Raw genomic sequence first — 8,016 nt, 5'->3', positions numbered from 1 at the left:
AGCAGAACACTCACACCTTCCTCATCCTCACACCACTCACTGGACAATAATAGACATGCCTTTTAGTGATAAGCCACTGAAATGTGGATATTGTTTATTACAGAACTATGCCCATTAACTGGGGCTTCCCAGGTGGCACTAGTGGTAAAGAACCCGCCTGCCAATGCAGGAGATGTAAGAGATGAGAGTTCAGTCCCTGGGTTGGGAAGATCCCCTGGAGAAGGGAATGGCAATCCACTCCAGTATTCTTGCCTGGAGAATCCCATGGACAGAGGAGCCTGGAGGGCTACAGTCCACAGGGTCACACAGAGTTGGAGATGACTGAAGTGACTTAGCAAGCACACATGCCCATTAACCAACACAGAGGTCTAGATTCTCATAATACATTCATAAAAGCAACCTAGGGAAATTATCCTAGGAAGAATTTTGTTAGCTCTCCAGAGAAAAGTATCAACAGTATTTCCTTGGGTTCCAGGTAACATGATCTATTTCTTTCTGTGACAGTTCACATGCTCCCACCTGAGATATAAATTTCATAACTCTTTTTAGGTTAAGTGACTTCCTTTTTAGTTAAAAGAAATACAGAGGAAGTCTTTTCTTCTCCCATCATTTCCTCAAAAACAACAGGCTTGTAGGTTTAGAATTCATTTTTAAGAAAAAATGTTGTAGAGTGGGCATGATTGTGGAATGCTAACTTTGGGACTTGGCCTCTTTTTTTTGAAGGACTGCAGTTTGGGATGTGGTAGGCTGTACTTTTGGAGGAGAAGAGAAACAAGTTCATTCAACCATGCAAATTAAATTACAAGACTTGGAATCATTATTTCTGTGAAAATGTGATCTCTATACTGTGTTAGTTCTGACATTCTTTTCAGATTTTCACCATAACAGTTCCATTTCGCCTTTAAATAACACAGGATCAGTGAAATGTCTCTGGTGAAAGAGATGATGTATTAAATTCCAAGGTTGATTTTGAATATCTTTGCTTCAGTGTTCTAAAGTTAAAAGTACCTTGAATGAAATACCATGTAATCAAAGAACAGGAGAACTATAAATGATGAGTATAAAATCCTATGTTTGTATAGCTTAAATTAGTCTCAAAATCCATCTTGGATAGCAGTGTGTTATCCTATTTTTAATAAAATATAAGAAAAGTAATTGCAGTGATTGCATATTTTCTATTACTGTCTGTTTCAATATTTAATAACACTGAACTGTAATAATTCTCTATGTTTGAATTAAATCATTCATGTAGTAATCTAAAGACGTATATTTTCATTATTTCAGGAGGAAGAACTGTTATCACTGTTTCATCAATCTTGAAAAATGTTAGCTTTTTATCTTTTAAGCATACCAAAGGAAGATGGAAGCTTGCACTCTTAGGTTAAAGATCTTCAGTTTAAGGACTTGCTACCACCAATTGCTGCATTGATTTCACAATGGTTTTGGGATTCTTGACATAACTATAAAGTAGCTACAGATTTTATAGAAAAATTGCTGGAAAAGTTGATGATGGTGATCAACCACACAGTATTGAGAACATATTCCAATGATGATAGATTTAATATTTATTGAGAACTTTTATATGCCAGTCACTAGGTGCATGAAAAGGATATTATTTTGACTTTTTAATGAGCATCTGGATGATTTATCGGTTTGGGGGTGGTTCCTGAATACTTATTTCTTTATAATTTTCAGTTCTTAAAGTATAATGCTGGAACCCCATGGGTATTCTTCCAACTGTATTTGCTAGAAGTTCATTTAGGGAGTCAGTACCACCATCAGGGGCTGTGATACTGATTATGCAAATTAACAGTTCATGGATTCACAGGAAATGGTACAGAACATAAAACCTGGTAACTGCCTTACAACAGCCTATAATCTGGTATCTAGCCAAATCCAGCCTTCTCAATTCATGTCAATCACATATATTTTAACATAGGAAAGGAGTGTTGCTCAAGTCACACTTCCAATACCCAGTAGTTCCAAATCAAGTAAGTCTGCATTGACAGGTTGAGATTTAATTTATATACTGAGGGCAAAGGGGATGTGCAAAGAAATATTTTGTGTGAGAGATGGCAGGAGGGAATTATCAACAAGTTTCCCAACTAGCAGAGGGATGTTAAGGATGCAAGTCCTATTAGGAAGAAAGAAGGAGGCAGCAGGTGTCAGAGGTAATGTGGGACAGGGTATATGAGCAGAGACCCATGAGACCCATGAATCGGGACCAGATGAAGAGCAACAATCGGTCAGTGGAATGTCACAAAAGAGAAAAGAAAGAAGAACTCAGGGGCTTCCCCGTGGCTTGGTAGTAAAGAATCTGCCTGCCAATGCAGAACACACCAGTTCGATCCCTACTCTGGGAAGATCGCACTTGCTGAGGAGGAACAAAGCCTGTGCGCCACAACTACTGAGCCTGTGCTCTAGAGCCTATGAGCCAGAACTACTGAGCCCACAAGTCACAACTACTGAAGTCCATGTGCCTAGAGCCCGTGCTCCATAACAAATGAAGCCAACACAATGAGAAGCCCGTGCACTACAACTAGAGAAAGCTTACGCACAGCAACAAAGATCCAGCACAACCATAAATAAATAAATAAATAATTTTAAAAGGAACTCAATGAACAACTAGAATGAAGTGGTCAATCTACACAGGATGAAAGGAAGTTTAACTCAGGTTTCTAGGGATGGGCAAAAAGTATTGAGACAGAATTAGAAATGGTAGGACACAAATATAGAACACAAGAAATAGTAGAGTCATATAGTAGAGGGATGGCTATGTAAAATCAAGATCATCAATGAGGAAGAATATAATAGCTTTAGAATTAAAAATGAATGGCTATATACTTTAAGGACATTTAACATATTTTTATTGTTTATCTCCATATTCACTTATGAAATTTAGAAGTATGAAGTCTACAACATAACAATGGTCAAATGGGAACTTCAAGTGTCCTTTCAAAATTCCCTGCTAAAGTCTTAGGGAAGGGGTATGACTCTGCCTCCCCATACACCTTGGTTCCAGCAACTTACTGATTTTTAATGACCTTATATTTCTGACATCCTTGACCAAATATAATAAATAATGGGTGAAATCGATACTAATGAGAACATACTGTATAGCACAGAGAACTCTACTTAATGCACTGTGATGACCTGAATAAGAAGGAAGTCCAAAGGGGAAGGGATGTGTTTAAAAAAAAATATATATATATATATATATATATATATATCTGATTCACTTTGTTGTACAGTAGAAACTAATACAACATTGTAAAGCAACTATACTCCAATAAAAATTAATTTTAAAAACTAACTAAATAATAAGTAATGAATATGAGGTCATCGTCCTGCTTCTCCTCTAATCTAGTTATTCCCTAGTTACATTGCAGCAAGGCACATAATTGAAAACTTAAATTAAAAAACAAAAATAACCAAAATCCTAAGGCAGAACCATCTGCCCTAGGATTTTCTGTACATTTCTCACCAGCGCAGGATGGCCCATCTCTAGTGTTCATCCCACATGACCCAGGCAGAATGAGATGGCTTCCCTACACAGAGGGGAAGATTACCTGGAGAAGTGTCTTTGGACGAAACTTTAGGTAAAGTAGGTTTAATTCAGATTCTGCTGAAAAGAGCTCCATTGCTTTTAAGGACCAGGCCCAGTGAGGGCCTTGGCTATGAGTGCTTAGGTAATAACACTAAACATGCAGTATTTATCGTTAACGCAGAATTATTAATGTGGTTTATGAAACTACTAGTGACTCTTTTATCTCCAGCCTTTGGCCCTAGCTACTCCTGGTTCAGGCTTGATAAGCTTGGGGCTTAGAGCTCATCTTAATTGGTGATGGAAAACTGTGTTCCGTTCCTCCTGGGACTGAATGCTCCTTAGTCACAGATGCCAATTAAAAGCTTTGTTGGAGAACTAGAGGAATGCACAGCACAGGGAGAGGCCCGGAAGCCCCTTTCACATCCCACATGGGTGAATAAGCCTCTATGGCCTGCCAAGCCGCACATCAGTAGGTCATGTGCATCAGCATACTGGATCGACACAAGCTGCAGAAAAATTCTGAGGTCAGCACTTTCTGGAGCCAGCCCTTTTCATTCCAGCTGATAAGGATTTAAACATGTTCATTAGCCTTGCTGATCCCAGTCCTTCTAAATGACAAACATATTATAATTATTTTTAAAGGCAAGTAACATTATCTAGTGTACAGTCCATATTTGATAATTTCTCTATAAATGATTATCATTGACCCTTGTATATCCCTCCTGTGATCATCCGGGGTCAAGTAGAGGTTAATGTTCTGGCAAACCACTTACAATCCAGAGGAGCAACTGTTTTGGTAGGGATTACAGCCATTGTAAACTGCCGATGAGGGTTTGAAACGGTAATTCATAATTAAGAAAATAAAAAGACTCAGCGTCTGTGCTCTGATCATGCAGCTAACAACAGACTCCACCTCAGCCTAAACACAGAATGAAACCCAGTGAAGGGATGAGTTTATTTTTGTAATAATTTGTTTTAGATATTTAATCTAAAATAACACGGTGAGGCCTCAGAAATAACTTTGGGTATCGAGTGTTGAAAGAATATTTGTTCTTTTTTTAAAATGAGTCCTTTGTTTTTATTTCAACTGTGTCTTATTACTAAGTTGTTGCTTCCAAAGAGAGTTTTGGAGTAAAATATTACAAAATTATTACATGTTAAACAGAAACTATAAAAACTTCCAACAGTGTATATTTTGAAATATGTCACGTCTAGATAGGATTCAACAGTTAAGGTTCTCTTTAGTCCACTAATTATTTTGCTTGGCGATGTGTTCTTTGGCATTCATAAAAATCACGTGTGGACAAAGCAGATCGAGGAATAGTTACAGCAATAAAAGTTGGATACAGTCCCTTTCATATCTGTGGACTTGCTTAGATGCTACGGTGAAGGAAGGAGAACAGGCAAGCATCCGGAGAAGAATTAAGCAACTTTGATTTTTATGATTTGTTACAAAGCTGCTCAGAGGCTATGAGATTTGTTGGGAAAATTTATCAAGGTAGTAGAAATATCACAGAACCCTATGGTCAGAAAGGGCTTTGGGATTTTCATTATAACCTTTAAATATATATATATCCTCCTGGTCTCTCACTAAGAAAAAAGCAAAAGACTTCTCACTATTTCAGAAAATATTATTTGTTCCTCTGCAGCACACTCCCCCCAAATTTTTAAAACTAGGATATAGCCCCTCCCCATCCCATTATCCTCCACACAACAGGCTGTGGTTGAATTCATTATGTTAGTTCAAAAGAATGCAACTCCTCAGCAGTTACACAGCAAAACATTCAAGGGCACGTTAATAATTTTCAAGTTGATTTTTGGATAGACTACATTTCTACAAAAGCTGGCAAGAAAATTTTGCATGGAGCATATGATTTGTGAAATTCTTAATTTTTTTTTAAATGTCTAAAAGGTCAAAGTAGGACTCCTTGTTCTGAATTTTTTCCTCAATAAAATTTGAAAACTTTCCCACTACAAATACTCAGAAATAACAGATAAACAGACATTATTCTTTTCTCAGTAAATGCATTACTGAGCTTGCAAAGAAAAAAAAAGAGAGAGAGAGCAAGAGTGAGAGAAAAAGAAAGAGAATGCCAGGTGTAAGATCTGCGGATATAAAAAGCAGTGTGGTAAGGGCACAGACAGTGGTCTGCATTAGCGAAATTTACAGGGCCCAGTAACCCAGTCAATCCTAAAATAAATCAACCCTGAATATTCACTGGAAGGACTGATGCTGAAGCTGAAGCTCCAATACTTTGGCCACCTGATGCAAAGAGCCGACTCATTGGAAAAGACCCTGATTCTGGGAAAGACGGAAAGCAGGAGAAGGAGGCAACAGAAGATGAGATGGTTGGATGGCATCATCGACTCAATGGACATGAGCTTGAGCAATCTCCCTGAGATAGTGAAGGAAAGGAAGCCTAGCATGCTGCATGCAGTCCATGGGGTCATAAAGAGTCAGACGTGACTGAGCAACTGAACAACAGTAACCCAGAAGGTTGGGTTTAAATTCCTATGTAAGGGTACGTACAGGTGATACAGTCCCAGCAACTGGACACGATGATGTCTGCCTGTCTTTATCTTTATCTTTACCAAGCAATGGGAAAAGATAGTGTAAGAATTTATAATCAGGGTTGTATGTGTGGTCCAGGAATATCTCAGGAATATCTGAATTAAGCCTAAGGATTAATCCTAGGACACAAAATACAAAATGTCCCTGAAAGGGACACTCTGGTTGCACATTTTTATACAATATTCCCTACTAATAATGAATTCATCGTCCTAAATCGCACATCACATGAAGAGACAACCCATCAGAAGATCACACCACCAGGCACAACAAATAGAAGACTCTGAATTCTAAAACTTTTGGATAAACGAACAAAATAACAGGTTATCTCATATAAATTTTAAACAACTAACACTAAATGAAATACAAACCATATGGAAAGAAAAACACAGTATTAAAATAACGGTAGGTAGACTATCTAGAAATGAAAACTACAGCAATGGAATGAGAAATTCAATGGAGAGGTAAAATAGCTCTTCAGACACAAGTTAAGGAATTCCGTGATGGTCCAGTGGTTAGGACCCAGTGCTTTCACTGCTGAGGGCCCAGGTTCAATCCCTGGGTATGAAAGATAGGTTTAAGGAAGCAACTCAGAATGTAGCAAAGTGAGATAAAGGGATATATAAAGGTGAGACAGCATAAAATGAACAAAAAAATTCAATATGTCTAATATGAATTTCAGACAGTGAACAGAATTACTGAAGCATCAACATTCCAAGACATATGCCTGTATATGTCCCAGAATTGATAAAATGTATGATTCCTACGAGTTAGGAAGAAATCAAGATAAAGAAAAGATGAATTCATGAGATGTAGTGAGACAGCAAAACTACAAAGTCAAAAGAGATCTTAAGAGCAACCGGTGAGGAAATATAAGTTACACCAAAGAAAACCAAAAAAAAGAAAAATGATAAAATTTGATCATACATCACATTAGACAGAAATATAAATTCTAGACAGATTCAAGACTTCATTGGGAAAAAATACAACCATAAAACTTTTTGAAGATAGAAAAATAGCTTTATAAAATCATGTAGGAAAATATTTAAGATTTCTCATCATACAAACCATAAAGGAAAATATTGACAGATTTAACCATACTTAAATTTTTAAACTACTACATATGATAATAACACAAATAAGTGAAAAGACAAATTATTGATGAGGGCAGCTATTTGCCAGTTATATGTTCCCTCTCACAATTACTGTCCAGAAAGTAAAGAAAGTGCCTACAAGTCAATAATAAAAGATAATTAAAGAGAAAAAATAGGAAAAATATAGCACACATAGTTCTCAATGGAAGGCACAGGAATGCTCAGTAACATTATATAAACATACTCAGCTTCACCAGTAATTAGAAAGTCCTTGCACCCAAGAGATTAACAAAATAAATGTCTGATAACACCCAGTGCTGGAAAAGACATGGGGAAACAGAAATGCTAAGTCAGTGGTTCTTTACCCTAGTTGTACATTTGAATCACCAAGAGAACTTGGAAAAAGTATCAGTCTTGTCTCTCATCCCCAGAGATTCTGATTTAATGGGTCTGGGGTGGGACTTAGGCATCAGTGATTTTAAAATACTGCCTAGGTGATTCTTTCTGTGGCCAGAGTTCAGAACTACCGCTCAACACTGTTGGTGGTCAAATAGACCAGCAGAGTTTGGAGAAGAGTTTAACAATCTCTAGGGAAGATGTGTCTCCCTATGACCTGACAATTCAACTTCTAGGTTGAACTCTATTTGAGAAATTCTAGCTGAAGTGTAAGAAGATATGCATAAAGACCATAGCTGTACTGTTTAGATACCAAAACTTCCGAGAGAGTACAAATATGCCTCGGTAAGAAAATAGACAAATCAACTTTGAATTATTTATGTAATGTGATAGTATCCCACAGCTATAAC

General features: G+C 37.2%; 1 non-coding gene across 1 annotated transcript; it reads left to right on the top strand.

Annotated features, from left to right (window-relative positions):
• Window positions 1–6,613: 6,613 nt before the first annotated feature.
• On the top strand, window positions 6,614–6,686 carry TRNAE-UUC (transfer RNA glutamic acid (anticodon UUC)). Its single transcript has one exon. It is a non-coding gene; the product is annotated as a tRNA-Glu (tRNA).
• The last annotated feature ends 1,330 nt before the right edge of the window (window positions 6,687–8,016 follow it).

The sequence above is a fragment of the Giraffa tippelskirchi genome, chromosome 13, assembly GCF_054371585.1.
Source record: "Giraffa tippelskirchi isolate mGirTip1 chromosome 13, T2T-mGirTip1v1.2.pri, whole genome shotgun sequence".
In the NCBI taxonomy this organism is placed as follows: domain Eukaryota; kingdom Metazoa; phylum Chordata; class Mammalia; order Artiodactyla; family Giraffidae; genus Giraffa; species Giraffa tippelskirchi.
Note: the sequence above shows the minus strand (reverse complement) of the source record. Positions and strands in the feature narration are given on the sequence as shown.